At 30.4% G+C, this 21259-nt stretch overlaps 1 protein-coding gene across 1 annotated transcript in view; it reads left to right on the top strand.

The window, feature by feature from the left end:
* The window catches only part of LOC148306123 (multiple PDZ domain protein-like), a 310195-nt gene that overhangs the window by 213018 nt on the left and 75918 nt on the right, over positions 1-21259 (top strand). The gene's annotated exons all lie outside the window — the stretch shown is intronic.

The following is a 21259-nucleotide window of genomic DNA, read 5'->3' as shown; positions in this document are numbered from 1 at the left end:
TTCTAAATAAATTAAATTAATTTTATCGATAATGCTCACACGAAAATAAAAGGTTGGTATTTACTTACTTTTGATTCTACATATAACCGATATATTTATAATATTTTTTTAGTTTTAGTTTTTTAATAACAGATTCGATTTTTTTAAAGAAATAACCCACAAAGCCTTAAAAGCATTAAGAGGCTTATCTGCAGGTAGGATAGTAAGGATAGAGAAGGCAAATGTAAAAAAAAAATACATCGCAAACACCTAGACCAATTGAAAATATATCTTTCTTGAATTTCTTACACTTGGCGGGAATCGAACCAGGGACGCCAGTTTCGCAAATAAAAGAGAAAACACGAAAGCAATAACAGATAAGATATAAAATTGTTTGTAGAACGGTAACCCATTCTTATTTAGTTAGTATTTTGGACGTTACATGACAGTAAATTTCCTTCAACGTTTCGTAAATCTAGATATTTCGTAGGAGAGTGAGTTTTTACGAGTTTATTTTCATTATCTTTTTAGTACTTTGAGCCATGCACGTCTTCAGTCTCGTACTTGTATTTGAGTTGTCTCTGCAATATAAACAAAAACTGACTCTAACAATATAATACAATTATTCGAGATTTTGTTTATGGTCAAAATTTAGTCAAAATTATTATTTGAAGATAAATTTAAGAACAATAAATATAATACTTTTTTATTTTTATTTTTATTTTTAAATCTATGTTGTATTTTTTTCAAAACACATAACAATAAATATTGTGACAATTGTTTCGCCTAGTAATGGCATTTTCAAACGAATGTGTTCGTGAACGATGAATGATATGGAGAGAATGATACTTAATATACAAAATTGCTTCCAAAAATATTTAAAACCGCCCCTGATAAGGCACTAGTTGCGAAAATTACTAAAGATAAAACTAGTTTAAAATATACTGTGGGGTAATTTATCCAAAATTAAGCACGGTTATTTTATTGAATTCTACTTTTATTTACATATCGTAGTCGTACAGGAGAAAGTGACCAACTAACAAAACGAAAAATGTTCAGGAGGGCCATTTAAGTCAATTTCGCTTGGCAAGAAAATAAACATCAATGCAGTTAGTCATTTTTAAAAGTCAATCTATTATACTTCCAAGTTTAAAATCATTTGGGATTTTTTCAGGGCAATATTAAGCTAGTAAAATATCAAATAGTCACATTTTTGTAAAAAATGCAATTGGTCACTTTCTCCTGTATGACTACGATATATATGATAATATGTGACGCGTTTCGTCTTATTAAAATATTATCAAACACATGTTTTGATATGTTTGATAATGTCTTAATAAGATGAAACGCGTCACATATTATCATATACTCGTATATGTGAACAAAAGTAGAATTCAATCCAATAGCAGGGTTTAATTTTGTATATATTACTCAACAATTCAACATGGAATTCTACCAACTGTCTGCAGTTACAATAAATTAAAATATATTACTATACCACAAATTAAACAATGTTTTTAATTTACAAAATATGTTTACCTTCATTTAAGTTAAAATGAAAAATAAAACTTTTAAGTGAAAGGAATGCCTACACAATTTCGAGTTAAAGGAATGATGACGTCATGCACCTTTCGGCGCAGCATTACAATACAAGAAAGCAATCGTGCGCGCTTAACATAAACAAACGATTCCTGAATTTCATAATAAATCCCAAAGAAAGTCAAACAGGCGAGAAACCAATAATAAAATGAATATGTTTTTGCTAAAAACGACCAAATGGCGAACGTTAGTTTACTTTTGATATTATTTTTTGACATTTCAACATGGATGAAGAAAAAAAATGAATTCATTTTTAATAAAGGAATAAATAAAGGAATATGGAAGTCTGAGAATATGAATATTCTTCGTAATTTATGTTGAGATGTCAAAAAATAATATGTAAAATAACTCCTGTAATTGAAGATAATCCAGATTTGTGAAAAAGTATTTGGACACACTCAAAATGTTGTTAATGTCAGTTTACATTTTATGGAAGTCTGGACATTTACGGGGCTAACGCCTGCTATAGGCTGGTTTAATTGATCACTTAACACGCGTGTAACATTCACCAATTCTACCCATGATTGACAGACAACCACACTACTCAAATTCTTGGAGCTTTTAGATATATCGATCAAACTCGAAACATAGTGTTTGACTTCACTAGAGATATCTACGATGTGAGAGATGCTTTTTATTAAGCAGAAACTCTTTCATTTGTATGTGAGGTCCGAATCCTGGTTTATATTTACATATTACAAAATTTCCTTTTCACTTTTAATTGTATTATTCATCGTTCATCTTGTGTAATACATACCACATAAAACAATATTTATGACTGCCGGTTTCAGAATAAACATTTTGACACCAGGTCAAATCGCTCACTCCTTTCAAGAAGGTCATAAATAAAAAATCGTCAATTTTCAGTTGTGCATGTTTTCGGAATGCTCAGAAAATGTACTATATCCCAGCAAAAGAGGCATATTTTTAACTTAATATTTACCCGCTACAGGGCAAAAAGTGTTGTTTTTGCATTTTGATGAAAATGTAGTAATCAATTATTTTTTAAATATACTTAATATTTTTCAAATGGGGAAAAAACCTTCAGGTTTTACCTAAAAAGATCTGTTGCACAGTAAAAAGTTCAATATGTGGCTTGATGTTTATTTTTAATACATTGTATTATGTTTTTAAACTTTAAAAACGTTCTCCTGAAAAATCAAGTTTTTTAATTTATGACGTTCTTGAAAGGAGTGAGCGAAATGTCATTTCAAGATTAATTTCACATTGTCTCTCTTCAAACTTAGCTCTTTCTGCGATGCACCTAGGCCATGCCTTCAAATCATGTTATCATGTAGCATCAACGAATTTTTTGGTCTTCGTCTAGATGTCGTTCGAGGAAGATCCATGGGGATGGTCAGGTTCACAATATATTCGAGATCTCTTCAGCGTCTTCTTCACCTATATTGAGTTGTCAAAATGCAAAAATAACACATACACAAAACACACAAAATTTTGTAAATGTGATATATTTTAAAGGAGCTTTAAAAACATGATAAAACATAAATTTTCAAACTCCATGTTGCGAAATCTAAAATTTTAATAATTTGATCAATTTTTAGAATGAACTATTTTGACAGTAGAAACAAATATAAATGTTAAAGAAAAAAATCAATCAACAGCAATTAAGCTTTCTTGAATGTTTTTTGCTAACACTATGTGGCACATTTTATAAAACTTTATAAAAATTAACAATTTTTTTTACCACTTTTATTGTTGGTACTTTGTATTGGTATTGGTAGTTTCGACAAGAACCTTGTCGTCTTCAGTACACGTTCCTGGAGTACATGTCCATCCCTGAAGATGACAAGGCTCTCGTCGAAACCATCGGAGAAAAATACTTAAAATAGATGTGGTTAAAAACAAATTGATATTATTTTATAAGTTTTAATATACTATTTTTCGACATCTCATCAAAGATGAAGAAGAATATGGAAGTCTGGGCATTTACGGGGCTGACGATCGTCATAGGCTGGTTTAAGTGATCACTTTACACACGTGTAACATTCACCAATTCTACCCATTATTGACAACCACACCACTCAAAGTCTTGGAAGTTCTGTATTTATGAACTAATTTAGAACTTGTTCTTGAATCACTAGAATTTCACTAGAGACATCTATTGGTATGAAGATAACTCTTGTAATTGGAGATAATCCAGATTTTGGGAACAAGTATTTGGACACACTCAAAATTTTTTAATATATTATATAAAACATTCGAAATACTTACATAAAATGCTCTATAGCGTAGTATATTGCAATTTTTTTTCAATATTCTGGTTTAGAAAATTTGCCGGCGTTCCATCCACATTTTACAAAGCAGACGTTATGGATTTTTTTGACAGTTGTTTCCCTCAAGATTAGGGTGGAGTATATTAAATTTAATGCGAAAAAACTTTCGCTCCACTCTAATGCGATTTTTATTTCGTACATTCTAAAACTAACTGCCGGCGCTGAGTAAGCAGAGATAACCTGCCAATAAAATGCCAATAAAAACGAGATATATGTATATATCGACACGCCCTGCGAATCATGTTGGATCGCGAAAACAAGTTATCGATCCTACTACTTGATTAGATTCAACAGAATAATCGACGTAGGTATATATGATTTTTAAGATACACAAGAAATATTTGTTAAAATTAACATTATCCGAAAAAAATCGTAAAAATAATATCTATATCTCCAAGCAATTAATTAAATTAATTAAAAAAATTGATCATTAACCATTTTTAATAATTTTTTTTTATCTAATTATAAATTTTTGTCTTCATATTTTATGGTAAATACAAATAAATTTATATGTAATAAAATAATATATATATATATATATATATATATTTATATATTTGTGTATATATATATATATATATATATATATATATATATATATATATATATATATATCTATATATGTTTATGTATAAATATATATATATATATATATATATATATATATATATATATATATATATATATATATATATATATATATATATTTATATATCTATATATATATATATATATATATTTATATATATACATATATATATATATATATATATATATATATATATATATATATATATATATATATATATATATATATATATATATATATATATTTAAATTTTTTTAAATTTTTTTATTATTTTATTATTTATTTATTTTTTCAATATTTTGTATGTTGAACACATTTTTGACTTTGTGGCATGGTAATATAACACTCTCCTTATCATAGTTCACTTTGTGTAATACCACTTAAAAGCGTTTTGCAAAAGCGTATTACACAAAGTCAACGATGAATGTTTAAAAGAGTGTTATATTACAATATGTGTTACACTATGATGTGAAGTTAATTTAAACTATTCTTCAAATGGTCTTCAGAAATGTCAAAGAAAAGATCTTTAATACGAAACAGTATTTTAAAGCATAGACAATTTTTACAACAAAGATAAGGAAATCACCAAATAAAATTAATTTTCATTGAAGAAAGTCATTTATACAACTTATTCTATATTTGTACATCCATACTCTGAAATGTGCTATAGAAACTCTGTCTGTCTGTCCGGTAAAGAAACTCTTGCTTTTCATTTGGACCCATCCATTCAACAAAAACCTTTCTTTCTTTTTTTAATCTTATTACGGTATTCAATCAATCATGCAAAGTTTCTCGCGGTCAAAGATAGATATTTCAAAATTTATAACTGATGCTTTCAAAGTCCCTATCACTATCAGCGGGGCATGTAAATTAATACATTCATATTCTTTGACTGACTAACTAACTTATTTACCATCACGCCGTTTACCTGCAGGGATGGAGAGAATGAAACGACACACCACTCTGCCTAAGCAAAACATTCTTTATATGCACTGTCAGCGGGACATGTAAGTTAATACATTACACTCATACTCATTGGACAAATTGCTCACTCCTTTCAACAACGTCATATATCAAAAATCGACAATTTTCAGTTGTGCATGTTTTCGGAAAGCCTAGAAAATGTTCTATATCCCAGCAAAAGTGGTATATTTTTAACTTAATATTTACCCGCTACAGGGCAGATAGTGTCGTTTTTGCATTTTGAAGAAAATATATTGTTTAATTATTTTTTTAAATAAACTAATTATTTTTCAAATGAAGTAAAATCATTCAGGTTTTACGTAAAAAGATCTGTTGCACTGTAAAAAGTTCAATAAATGGCTTGATGTTTATTATTAATATGTTTTATTAAATTTTTAACTTTAAAAACGATCTTCTGAAAAATTAAGTTTTATGATATATGATGTTGTTGAAAGGAGCAAGCGAAATGTCAATTTGTATCCTGCAAATCGTGAACTCCATTTGCGCTAAAAATTAGCTTCTGAAGCGATTGTAGATACAATGTTATTCGCTAGCGTGTCTGTATTATTGGAACACAAAATACGAAGCCGACAATGAAATGAAAATAGCCTCGCATACCTCTGGACATCAATCATTCCACATTGCCACATGGAAAAACATCTATCTCCCGCTTTTCTCCAGATATTTTTCAGGCAGAAGGGTTCTCAGAGAAAATAACGAAATACAGTCGTCGCGAAAGTGAATGAGTTATCTGCGTATGTGTAGTATAAAGATATTTTATTTTTACTTGTTTATTTTTTTTTACAAAAATGTTAATAATATTAGTAGACTGAATGCAGTCGAAATGCAATCTCTCAGAAGAATGTGCTACAAAGCAATGTATGATAGATGTTCGAATAGTGAAATAAGGAAGGAATGCAAAGCTGAGACAAGCATTATCGATAAAATTAAGTAAGGTGTGTTGAGATGGTTTGGACATGTAGAACGAATGAGTGGGGAAAGAACGGTAAAACAAATTTATGAGGCGAATGTAATTGGAAAAAGAAGCAGAGGAAGACGTTTGTATGAGGAGATGCATGAACGTGGAAGAGGCGAAGAATATTTGCAAGGACAGAGTGGTGTAGCGTTCTATTCTCTCTGCCTACCCCTGCACGGGGTAGGCAGAGGCGGGGTAGGCTGAACGGGGTAGGCAGAGAGAATATATATATAAAGCATTGAGAGGTAAATATTAATAGCATTGAGAATATATTTTATTTGTTGTTTCGGCATTTACTTTGTGGTAAAACATGATGATATAATTAAAGAAAACATTTGTATTTTTACCACTTGAGTTTATTTTATGACGACTAGTTTCGGAAGGCAAGATTCCATCTTCAGGTACGTAGTTTACATTTAGATTATCTAGATTATCTAAACAAAGACCACATTTATTTACCTGTAAAATTTCTATACTCGTCGAAATATTAAAATTATGGTCCTCACATAAGAGGTGATTAGCAAATTCCGAAAAATTATTATTATTAAGGCACCTTAGATGTTCTTTAACACTGATATTGAATTTTTGCTGTGTTTTTTCTTTGAAAAAGTGGTATTACACAAAGTAAACAATGGATGATATGAGAGTGTTTTATGATTTTAAAACAACGTTAAATTTTAATTATAAAATGGAAAATCTCAAAACAATTGCTTAAAATACAAATTATATAAAATATGATTTTACTGAAAAAATACCGCGACATAGTCATCACATTTTCTAGTTACATGTTTATACTATTTACTAAAAAAATATATGTATTTACCAATAGGTTTACATTTATTCAATTTTTATAAAATATAATTAAATTACTGTTATAATTAAAATAATATATCTCAACATTCACCAATTCTACCCATTATTGACAACCACACTACTAAAATTCTTCGAAGTTCTATATATATATAAACCAATTTCGAAACATTGTTCTTGGATCACTGGAACTTCACTAGAGACATCTATTGGTGAGATGAAAATAAGCTTTTTATTGAGCAGAAACTCTTTTATTAGTATGTGAGGTCCGAATCCTGGATTATAATCACACACATGAGAATTTGGATACACTCAAAATGTTGTGTGGTTAACCTGAGTTTGATATCATTCTTCTCCATTTCATAAATGACGATTGTACCTCTGCATAAACAAGAAAATCGTTTAATCAGATCGAGTGAAAGTCTAAGCTTTGATCTTTGTAAGTGATAACCACTGCTTTCAAGTTATCTGACCTCGTAATCAATATGAATTATTACATCGATATCACTCCTATACTTGTACTCCTATACGGACTCCCCCCCCCTTTCCACCCTTACAACCAACCGACCATCCCAATCCAACCAACCTCCCCTGAGAACATTCTTCCGGAAGAAATATGACTCTACAGTGTCAACCCATAATATTATACTCACTGACTTTCAAAAAAACCTTATAAGTTTTTAACTAAAAAATAAAAAAAACTAACTAACCATCACGCCGCTTCCCCGCAGGGGTAGGCAGAGAGAATCGAACGCCACACCATTCTGTCTTTGCAAACATTCTTTGCCTCTTCTACATTCATGCATCTCCTCATACATACCCGACGATTATTACGACTCCTGACCCGGCCGCTTTCAAGTATTTGACATACCTGATTGTGCCAAGTTTTCCTCGGTCGTCCTCTGCTTCTTTTTCCAACTACATTCGACCCATAAATTTGTTTAACCTTTCTTTCTTCACTCATACGCTCCACATGTCCAAACCATCTCAACACACCTTTCTTAATTTTATCGAAAATGCTTATCTCAGCCTTACATTCTTTCCTTATTTCATCATTCGAACATCTATCAAACATCGTTTTGCCACACATTCGTCTGAGGGATCGCATTTCGACTGCATTCAGTCATTTATAAGTTTTTATTTATTTATTATAACTGCAGACCGTTGGTGGAATTCCACATTGAATAGTTGGGTAATATATCCTTAATTAAACACGGTTATTGGTCTGAATTTTACTTTTATTTACATATATATGATAATATGTGACGCTTTTCGTCTTATTAAGACATTATCAGACACTCTAGTGAGTCATATTATTTTTTGACATCTCATCAAAGATGAAGCAGAATATGGAAGTTTGGGCATTTACGGGGCTGACGACCGTCATAGGATGGTTTAAGTTAACACTTTACACACGTGTAACATTCACCAATTCTACCCATTATCGAACACAACAAAACACACATATTATTGATTGGACACACTCAAAATGTTGTAAACTCTAGTGAGTGTTTGATAATATCTTTATAAGACGAAATGAGTCACATGTCATATATGTAAACAAAAGTGGAATTCAATCCCATAACCGTGTTTAATTTTGAATATATTACCCAACAATTATATAAGTTTTGCATCTTGGCAGTGTACTGTCCTGAAGAGGAAAAACACAGTAATTACAACAATCGCAAAAAAGTTAATATGGAAAGTTCCTTGAGTTCAAAATAGTTCCAGTCATAGTTTTAACCTAGTTCTGTTCTTTCGTTCATTTTTGCAAATATACTTTCTTAATTATTATCTTGTTATCCATTTTATTCACATGTCCATATCACCTTAAAGGAATTTTCTTAAACTTGTAAAATGTATCAATATAAAATCTTGTAAAAATTATCATTATCATATATTTTAAAATATACCGATATTGAAAAATGTGCAAACATAGACTACTAGGAGTCTGCAAACCTTTACCACTATTTTAAATCTGTTTTAGCCAGAAATATTGTTAAAATAAGTTTATCACACACTTAAATCACTATACTCAAACCTATAATGAATATAATCGTTTAAGTGGGTACTGTACATTTCGTTAATTGTCCCAATTATGTTAGTGTTAGATTAACTGGAACCTTTAAGTAATAAAACAGATTGAGTACTAAGTAATCTGCGTCTGAAGATAATTTTATTTTCAATCTATTTTTGCTGGAATATATTGTTAGAACAAGTTAAACAAACAAATATATCACTTTACTCAAAGCTATAATGAATATGATCATTTAAGCGGGTACTGTACTTTTCGTTAATTGTCCCAATTAAGTTAGTGTTAGATTAACTGGAACCTTTAAGTAATGAAACAGATTGAGTACTAAGTAATCTGGGTTTGAAGATAACCATAATGAAACAGTCTACAGTCGGGATTTAAATAATATAATTCCCGCGTGAGAGGACATTTGGCCGAAAGGACATTAAAGAAATGAACATTAAAATTATTGGAACATAATTTATTACTGATTGCTTAAATTGAATATTAGGCTTTCATTTCAGTTTAGGTTTTTTTTTCCATTTTTAAATAAAGTTTTACTTGGTAAATACCACTTATATTTTACATATATTATTTCACTTTTAAAGAGTTTCTGCTCAATAATAAGCTTCTTTTCGTCTCACCAATAGATGTCTCTAGTGAAGTTCTAGTGATTCAAGAACAATGTTTCAAAATTGGTTCATAACTTCCAAGGATTTGAGTAGTGTGGTTGTCAAAAATGGGTAGAATTGGTGAATTTTACACGTGTGTAAAGTGATCACTTAAACCAGCCTATAACAGTCATCAGCCCCGTAAATTACCAGACTTCCATATTCTTCTACATCTTCGATGAGATGTCAAAAAAATATATGAAAATAACTCTTGTAATTGGAGATAATCCAGATTCAATTTTGTGAACAAGTATTTGGACACACTCAAAATGTTGTGAATTTCACTATAACGTAGAAATTCTATAAATTGTTAATGCGAAAAGACAACTGAAATATTTTGAAACAATAGAAATTGTTCACATAAAAATGTGAACAATAATAAACCAAAATTTACAACATGACAATAATTAAAGCCTCACCTCTATTTTCCATGTTTCCACTGATTAAAATAAGAAACACCTCCTACCTTTTCTTCATCCTTCAACGTCACAAGGACACAACTCTAAAAATTAGACTCACCTTCACACACGGTGTTTGAAAATGATGCGGAATGCATCGAAAAACGTGTCACAATAGATATCAGGAAAATATTAGTGTATTAACCCAGTAAAATTTTCATTAATAATTGATAAATATTACCACAAGATGACTGCCAATGGTGATCAATTGATAAAATAAGATTTTTTTCTCATTATTACCATATCGTAGTCTTACAGGAGAAAGTGACCAACTAACAAAACGTAAAATGTTCAGGAGGGCCATTTAAGTCACTTTTGATTGGCAAAAAAAAACATCAATGCAGTTAGTCATTTTTAATAGGTCAATATATTTTATATATAACATAACAATTTGTATAGCCTCCCACCAGTCTGATGATGTCGGTAACGACGAAACCCGGTCGCTGGTCAAATAAAAAAAGTGGAAAAGCTTAAAATATTGTTTTTAATCTAATAATATATCAATATATTATACTTCCTAGCTTTAAATCCTTTGGATATTTTTCAGGACAATATTTAGCTAGTAAGATATGAAATAGTCAATGATCACGTTTTTGTAAAAAAAAAATGCACTTGGTCACTTTCTCCTGTATGACTACGATATATATATGATAATATGTGACGCGTTTCGTCTTAGTAAGACATTATCAAACACATCAAAACACGTGTTTGATAATGTCTTACTAAGACGAAACGCGTCACATATTATCATATATATTTAAATAAAAGTAGAATTCAATCCAATAACCGTGCTTAATTTTGGATATATTACCCAACAATTCAATATGGAATCCTAACAACATCACGTTTTTGTAAAAAAAAAATCCATTTGGTCACTTTCTCCTGTATGACTACGATATGTATGAAATTTTAATTTAAGTTTTCCTTTGTAAATATCATTATTTCTATATTATTTTTTGACATCTCATCAAAGATGAAGAAGAATATGGAAGTCTAGGCATTTACGGGGCTGACGACCGTCATAGGCTGGTTTAAGTGATCACTTTACACACGTGTAACATTCACCAATTCTACCCATTATTGACAACCACACTACTCAAATTCTTGGAAGTTCTGTATATATGAACCAATTTAGAAACCTTGTTCTTGAATCAATAGAACTTCACTAGAGACATCTATCTATTGGTGAGTTGTAAAGAAGCTTTTTATTAAGCAGAAACTCTTATATTAGTATGTGAGATCCGAGTCCTGGATTATAATCACACACACGAGAAACGCCAGAAAATACCATTTTCATTTTTATTATTTAAGCTTATAATTTAACCAGACAATTTATTTTAAATAAATTATCTGGTAGTTGATTGATCTGGTAGGTATTTGAGTAGTGTGGTTGTCAATAATGGGTAGAATTGGTGAATGTTACACTTGTGTAAAGTGATCACTCAAACCAGCCTACGACGGTCGTCAGCCCCGTAAATGCCCAGACTTCCATATTCTTCTTCATCTTTGATGAGATGTCAAAAATAATATAAAAACAACTCCTGTAATTGGAGATAATCCAGATTTTGTGAACAAGTATTTGGACACACTCAAAATGTTGTAAATCATTATTTCTTATAATCTTTTGTGATACGAGTTTCATTGCATTCCGCATCATTTCAATACCGTGTATAGTGGTAACTATCGTGAAAAACTTTTTAAAAAAAAGAACAGTTATCATCACAAAGTGACTGCTGAATCAATTAATGAAAAAACATATGTATGGTTTTCTTTTAACATTATGCCTGAAAATAAATACATAATTATAACGATCAATCAACACAAATGTAATTACAAACCCGTGTGAATTAAACACGCTTTTGAAAATCGTGCTTGTTTTTTTTTTCTCCTTTCACACACGCAAACGGAAATACGCTTCTCGGAAGGGCTAAAATAAATTAATGTTTATTTTTATTAAATATACCTTGAATTGGTACATATACGTACCGAGACGGAATTTACACCTTGCCACCATAAATATAAATAACTTTTAAGAACACTGCCTTTGTCAAGTACATCGCCCTAGAAATCTCTTTGCCTACCCGTCTCCCCGAAGGGGTAGGCGGGGAAAATAAAACGCCACTTCAATCTGTTTATCCAAACAATCTTTGCTCTTTCACATTCATGCAATTCGGGCAAAATAAAGGAATGGGTAAATGATCAAGAGTTAATTTTATGAAAATTGAAAAATGTTTATATTCTTAATTTTTTTTTTCTCTTTTTTGTGTGTATATTAGGTTAAAATCGTTAAAAACAATAAAAAAAATTATTATAAAAGAACTCCACTGACAAGACACACAAGGTGGCTTGGTGGGTCTCTGCAAAAAAATATTCTAAATATGTATAAATTGTGATTTAAATAAATGTATACAAATAAAAAAATATTTAAAAAAATGCATCTTCTCACACATGCACACAGATAATTCCAACAATTTCAAATGTATGAAAAACTTGATTATGCCATGTTTTCCTCGGTCTTCGTCTGCTTCTAATACAAAACACATCCATCTCATAAGAAAAAGAAGGCGTTAAATTAATAGGAGTATGGAGTCAACATGTTTACGTTATGACAAAGGGCTAACGACAAATAGGGTTTTAACGGAGGTGGTAATAATATTACTCTTAGATGTAATTGAATTAGTTCTGATAGCACTTTCAACCCTTTGCTCGGGAGGTTCCATAATGTAATATTACCACTTGATAATAATGTTGGATATTCGATAATACAACACTTCCTTCCGTTGTTAAGGTCTTTAAACAATGAGCCCTTATATCCAAGTACTATCGTAAACTCAATTTTATTTACGTTTTTTTATGAACTAAGTAATTATATTTGATTACGCAAGGAATCATCAAGGAATTTTAATTTATTTAATTTATATTTGAAGCAATAACTTTTTGATTTTCCATTTTATAATTAAAATGTAACATTGTTTTAAAATCACTGTAAATATTTTATTATAACTTAATTTTATTGTCTACCGGTTTCGAAGCTAACCGCTTCTTTATCAAGTCTTGATAAAGAAGCGGTTAGCTTCGATACCGGTACATTTTAATTATAATTTTACTTTATGCTTCGTTTGGTAAATACCACTGTTTGTTTGAAATCTATTACTAAATAGTTGTTAAAATATTTTATATTAAATACTTTTTATATTTTTCAAATAATATACGATATGAAAAAGTACTAAAAAATCACACGACCGAATTATGAAAAAAATCGTTAAAATTAATCGAAAAATACATATGTAGAGTTCGCCTATATTTGTGTTTATAAAAATGTAATAAATCAAATTGAAATCCAGCAACATTTCCGTATTTCGTGAAATTCCAACATCCATAAACATGATTTTGTTGTCACATTACGCGGGAAGGTTTTCGCGTTGCGACGGATAAACGTAACGGGCGCTAACCCTGTTGGACCATGGGATCATCCCCTAAACTCAGTTCACCTCACTAACCCTTGCACCCTCTAATCCGCATCCTAATTCAATATTTCACCTGGGTCATTACTCCATTCCTCGCCGTAGTCGAGAATCCACCTTTCGTGAAATCATTTTCGTACATAATGGATATTTTACAACACTTTTAACAAAATATCGAAAAATAATGATTTTAGACGGGTAAAATTGCGTTTTTCTAATATATGCATTTTTAATTCACAAACGGTGTTTGGAAATGATGCGGAATGCATCGATTTTATGTAATAGTTTTGTTTACCCAGTAAATGGATAGATTTTATCACAAAGTGATTGCCGAAACAATTAATGTAAATATGTATAATCTTTTCATTTTAATTATTAAAATAACCGTAACATATAAATACATATTTTTTTTATAATATTATACCGATATAAGATAAAAAAAAAACAAATCGATAAGTACGATATATAAAGCACCGTTTGAGGTAGTAGTTAACGAAAATGACATTACAGTATCGAACAGATTAATTGAAACAAAACTTTTTTTTCGTATTCTCAACACCCTCTGAAAAAATGTTTTGGAGGTGGTCCTTGTATCAAAGCTGCTTCTTTCAGTGACTGAGGTGATAAATAGCGAGAAGCATCACCCAATTCTACTGGAAAAGATACTACCAGAGATACAAAAACAAAGGTCAAATGGTACTGGAATATTTCAGCAGGATTTAACCCCCTGCCACAAATCCAAAAAAAAAAGAAACTCAAAAGTAAGAGTCGGCTCTCCAAAATTGATTGCACTACGGTGGAAAAGCTCATTTTGTCCATAATTCAGGTATGGTTTCGAGACGAAAAAATGGCATCTACGTGCCAAAACCTTATATAATAGATGCCAAGAAGATTAAAAATGTTGATTGAGCTCAAATGAATTCATATTAAATATTTATTGGTGATATAACTAATTAATAAAAGATTTTACCAAACGTTTTACGAAAATACTACAAAAAAAGTTTTCTTTCAATTAATCTGTTCGATACTGTATATAGAATGTTTGCAAAGACAGAGTGGTGTTGCGTTCTATTCTCTCTGCCTACCGCTGCGGAGAAGCGGCGTGATGGTTAGTTAGTTAGTTAAATACTGTATATAAATTAAATTGCATTTTCAAACTTCAACTGGTATTTTTTGACCAATTATTTATTCAGAATATTTTCAATGAGTCGTTTGTTCATTGTTGGTTCTTGTGCTTGGAGGGGGGACTTAACACTCAATATTTATTTATTTAACTTATTTTCTAAAAGTAAACCAAATCACTTTTGTCATAAATCGTAATTAAATGGATATTTTTACAATATTTATAAAAGTATGATGAAAATTTACAAATAAACGTTGATTTAACAAGTAAATAAATAATGGTTATCAATAAATATTATTTTTTTAAATATATTTTTTTAAATATATTTTTATAAAATGTATGTTTTTTTTTGTATTTCATAGATTCTTCACTTATAGACGATTATTATAGAATAAACAAATATGGTCCTTTTTAAATATTGAAGTAGAAAAATACAGCCTGTGATTATTTAAAAAATATATGAATTTAAATAAAAGACGTTTAATTAAAGTGCCACATGGAATTTACGCGTGTAAGTGTATACGGAGTAGATAAAATAATATTTATTAACGGACCAATAAATTTAATGTAAATCCCTTTTTATATCAAGTGCTTTTAAACAGTGAGAGAAGGTTAATTATCCTGGCCAATTATTAAATTAAGCGCTAATTTAGGGAATGTGTAAAATAAGGGTCTTTACGTTTCGTTAGTTTTCGTAAGACTCCGTACGTTTTCGTAAGAGTTCGTAATTATTCGTCCGGATTCGGGAGTGTTGTTCGTAGGCGTTCGTAAGAGTTTGCGGGATTGCGGGTTTCGTTAGTGTTCATCGGATTTCGCAAGAGTTCGTAAGTGTTCGGGATCCGAGGAATGAGCCAGCCGCTGAGTTCTGATGATCGAGAAGGACCCTTATGCAACCTTTCCATAACGGCTCTCCTTGCATGCCAATGGAGACCATAGCAGAGGATCAGGAGACGGAGTATGAACTTGGTATGTTTATAAACTGTGTTTTTGTTTTACTGCAATAATATAGTGTTTTTTTTACTTCAAAAAGAGGTTTCTTTTTATTTATTTATCAAACTTCTATATTCTTAAAATATGATTTTTCAATGTACAGCTCGACACAATTTACATTATAAAAATAGAAAATTGAATTTTCTGAAATTCTAATTTTCATATTTTAGGATTCTAATTTATGTTTCACAATAAAACACAACAATCATTTTATTTGACATTAACATTTTTCACTTTACTAAACCAAAGCAATCGTTTACATCGGAATTCCTAATAAATGAAATAATAATAAAATCAGCTCATTTTGCATGAAAAAAGAAATACATTTTTCTTAAAAGTAAAACATAGTAAATTTTATACTTTTTTTTAAAATAACATTAATTGAACAAACTTTTAAAAACAATTTACCAGGTTAGCTTCATATATTTTTTTTTCAGGGTGAAGAGTCAAAGTTACCAAAAGATTTAAAATATACCGTAGACAAAATAGCTATTTAAAATATATACGTATGTATTTTGGACGTGTAACCATCTTTAAAAAAAACTTTACTGGTTTTGATTTGAAGCGCATTTGGTGGACACAGAAGGTTATTTACTAGAACAAAATATGATTTAAAATATTGTATAATAGATGAGCGAAGTATACCGGGAGTAAGGATCCAATAATTTTCTTTTATGTGTAAATTTTGCTACAAAGAAAAACATTTAATAGGATTACAGAATGAGTCCACCGATCTTCTTAAAAATTAACCTACCCTTGATTCAACGGAGGCTGTAATAATTTAGGATTCTTCCGACGGGGTGGGTTTTACGTATACGCGGTGACACAAATCTCTTGGGTATATTTGTTAAATAATAATTTATTATCCATCTCCCAACCAAAGATTACCTTACGAACAAAAAATCTTGGTGGTTTTTTAAGAACATAAATATTTATCCTTAAAAATTTAAATATTTTGAATTTGTCTACATATTTTATTACAGTTGCTGAATTATGTTTCAATGGTAGGAGCTATATGTATATTTATACATACATATATATAAACATATTGCATCCAAGTGTATTGTTTAACAAAAACGAGATAATTGACTATTTGATATCTTACTAGCTTTATATTGCCCTGTAAAATTCCCAAAGGATTTTAAACTTGGAAGTATAATATGGTATATTGACTAGTTAAAAATGACTAACTTCATGGGTGTTTATTTTCTTGCCAAGCAAAAGTGACTCAAATAGCCCACCTGAACATTTTTCGTTTTGGCAGTTGGTCACTTTCTCCTGTACGACTACGATATGTCAACACAGATGATGAAGTTAATTGAGATGATAAAATGGAGTATTTACATAGCGATGACTTCAACATTCTACCCATGATTGATAATCACACTTCTAAAAAAATTGTAAAGTGATCTCTTAACCAGCCTATGGCAGGTCAAAACCCATAAAAATGCCCAGACTTTCATATTCTTTTTCATCTATGTTGAGATGTCAAAAAATAAATCTGAAGTTTGTTTTTTAACAAAAAACACTATTTGGTGGACTTTTAAGATGAGTGATTGATTTTAACATTTAATATATAAAGATAGGTGCTTTTAACACTCTCCTTATCATGCATCGTTCACTTTATATAATACAACCTTAAAAAATACTAATTGGTGACAAGCGGTTTTGGAGTAATCGTTCCATCATCAGGTCATTAAAATTTAAATAAAATTATGACGGTCTCACATTTGTACAAAAATAAAATTTTAAAAATAAAAAGAGAATGGAGAGTGTTACACATATTAACGTACCACAAACTTAAAAAAGATTTTTATTTAAAAAAAATATAGGTGCTTTTATTACTAGCTACCGTGTATCGTAATTATTTAATATGTACGGTGGTTATATGATGTGTGCATATGATGTATGGCATTCTCTGCTGGGTCGGAATGGTATAATGTGACATGAAATAATTGAAAAGGTTAGTCGGATGGCCCAGTTTGGGGGATCAATAGAGTGCCACAGTCTCTATGGGCAGGCTGTATAGCGCTCGGAGGGGTTGCATCCCTCTACCCGCCGGCACTGTTACACCTTCACCCCTAGCGCAGGTACTCTCAGCACACGATATTGAAACTACATTATTGTCTGGCCTTGTTCTTGGAGAGTTCAAGCACGGATTTGAACGACTCGTGAAATACGCGGTGAGAAAATTTTCCAGTAAGCTCGTTCGAGAATCATCTCGAACGAGCTTACTGGAAAATTTTCTCACAGCGTATTTCATTATTTACAACATTTTGTATGTGTCCAAATGTTGTTATCTTTTGCATAATTTTTTGACATCTCAACATATGCTCATTTATGTTGTGATGTTAAAAAAATATTCCCTAATTGTAGATTTTATTTTATTTTATCTTATTTGCTCGGGAATTGTACAGCATTACATTAAAAAGTATATTATAAAAACTATTATTTATTGATTCGGCATTAACTTTATGGAATGACATGATTATTTTATTAAAATTTTACACCTGAATATACCACTTTAATGAGTTTTATTTTTATTTACGACTAGTTTCGAAAACGACAGATGTTTTCATCTTCTGGTACAAATTGAAACTGAAATAAAAGTCATCAAACTCATTGAAGTGGTATTTTCAAGTGTTTCATTTTAATAAAATTATAAAAAAACTAGTTACATAAAAATAATAAACATAACATTACATTAACAAAAAAAGTTACATTAATAAAAATAAAGCCAATTTAACAATGCCACATTTATGTTAAAATTACTATTAAAACATTAAGAGATAAAAAAATAAATAATACAAGAGTGGGAGTGTGTGTGTGAGGAAGGGAGTAAAAGGGTAGGGGTATAGTATAAAAATAGGATTTGCAGGAAGGAAAATAATAAAAATAATCAAGATTTGTCAACACAAGTATTTGGACACACTCAAAATGTTGTAAATAAATAAACTAGTCATAAGTTTAAATTAAAGAAAATGAAAATGATTTTTTCTGGCGTTTTTCAAGTATGTGTACTCAGGAGTACATACATATTTAACCCTGATAATGACAAGGTTCTTGTCGAAACCGGTTGCTGAAAAAAATACCAATTTAAAAGTGGTTAAAAACAAAGTTGTTATAAATGTGCAGCAAAGTATCTGCGAAAATCATTCAAGAAAAAATCTAAATGAGGCGGACCTCATATTTCGCTCACTCGACTTTCGCACAATTCGCTATTTCGCACATTTAAAAAATATTTATTTTGGCAATAATGCAAAAGTGCTTTGTTTCCCTTTCACACGATGAAATGCATATGATTGTTCACCTAATGAACGAAGTAAACCTGGATGTTAACAGTGAAGGTGTTAATGAGATGATTGAATCTCATTCTGAGCCCTTGACAAATGAATTTCTAACGGACCGACGAGAGAATGAAAATGAAATACAAAATGAAAGTGAGGAAGAAGAACCCGAAGAAATCATCAAGACCTTAACAATAAAAAATATGAAGGAAGCTTTTACGCGTCTCGAGACATTTTAAAATATTATGGAAGAATGTGATCCCAATGCGCATATTTCAAATGTAAAAAGCGATCCATAATAGTACTTTATGTTACAGAACTCTATGAAGAAATGAAAAAATAAATCTTTAACACAACTAACTGTTGACAAGTTAATTAAGAAAATATAACTTTTATTAAATATGTACTTAATTTGAAAAAAAATGTGCAAATTTTAAAGTATACGTGCAATTTTGTTTTTTTTTTCAATCCCTCTACTCTCGCACACATTTTCAGGAAACAATCATGGGCGAAAGTAGAGGTCCGCCTGTGCAGTGTTCATATTTTCAAAAAAGGGTTTATTTATATTTTTTTCAAAACTATTTTTGCATGTATATAACGGACTTTCTGCTTTAACAGACACACCCTCCCCCGCAATTAGTTCTCTATATCAAGGTTCTACTGTACTTACAAAAGTTAAATCTAATGTAAAGTAAGCTATCCTAAGTCGGTTGAGCAGCGAACACTCGTCACAAAAGTGGATAATTTAGATCCACTTCTGATATCGGGGTGGGGTCGGGTGTCATGACGGGTGTAAATGTTCCGTCTAGTGGAATTATATTGATAAAAGACACTCCCTTACTTATCTTCTAATACTTCTTGCCTCCATTATCCTCTTCCCTCCTCTCTACTTTCATCCCACATAGTAAAAGGCAAAGGCCAATTGAAGGCTTTTTTGTCTGAGGACGAAATAAAAAATATTTTTATTATTTCAAGATTTTTATCATTGTGTCAGACGGTGTATTATGAGGAATAGCTTAGTGCTTAGTAAAAAAAAACAACTTATAAATACAAAATCATATAAAGATTTTTCTTCTTCTTACCCTTATCCGCACCCAATGGTGCATAGGGCACTGCATCGTAGCGACGCGGTGTTATCTTGATCGTTAATGGCAAAAGGCAAGGTGATCAGCGCTTCTTGTACCAGTCCAGGGTGATATTAAATAAATATGAGAATGAAAATCAGCCATATGTATCCCGGGTTTGAATCCCAGAGAGGTCAAATAAAAGAAAAAATTATAATTATAATAATAAATAAATATGGCTGAATTTTTTTTAGAGTCTACTAAATTTTATTGTATCGTTAAAAACACATAAAAATGAATATTGTGACAATTGTTTCGCCTATTTATGGCATTTTCTATACATTTATTTACCTAGACCAGGCATGAGGAACCTTTCTATTTCAAAAGGCCACATTCACTTATCTGATTCAACATGAGGCCGCAGTTAAGAAAACTTTGACACTCAATTTTTATTAAATATCATATATTATTATTTTTTGTAACCTATCTTAATTTCTATGTTATTTTTTGTAAAAAGCAGTGATACCGTAAATAAATAAATAAATACATAAATTGCAATTGAAAACAATAACATCTATGAATTGCTATTTGATTCCAGAATTCTGATTTCTGCTCATTCCAGAATTGTAGATTATTAGCAAGAAAAAAATATATTCCTGTATAGATGCATTTGACATTTAGATAAATATTCATTCTATGAATCTGACATTCCCTTTCTACTGAACATAAATGTCGGCTTCACAAACACGACGTCTGGCGCGGCGCAAACAGTTCCCATTCGATAATCCATTTGGAGAAAGAGGCTAAGAATGGGGGTAGATGAATCAAATTACATATTTTATTGATTTCATATTTTGCAGAACATATTCATGCCAATTCCACGCGAGAAAATCTCGCGTAAAACGCTTTCTAAACCCGCCCCTAGCTATTTACGTCTTTAGAAAAGATTACTCAGAATCTGCGAATCACCCTTTTAGT

Source organism: Brachycentrus maculatus, unplaced genomic scaffold (genome assembly GCF_059751285.1).
Source record: "Brachycentrus maculatus isolate JH-2025_06_01 unplaced genomic scaffold, ASM5975128v1 h1tg000252l, whole genome shotgun sequence".
Taxonomy (NCBI): Eukaryota; Metazoa; Arthropoda; class Insecta; order Trichoptera; family Brachycentridae; genus Brachycentrus; species Brachycentrus maculatus.
The sequence above is the reverse complement of the archived record's forward strand: the minus strand, read 5'-3'. Positions and strand labels throughout refer to the sequence as shown.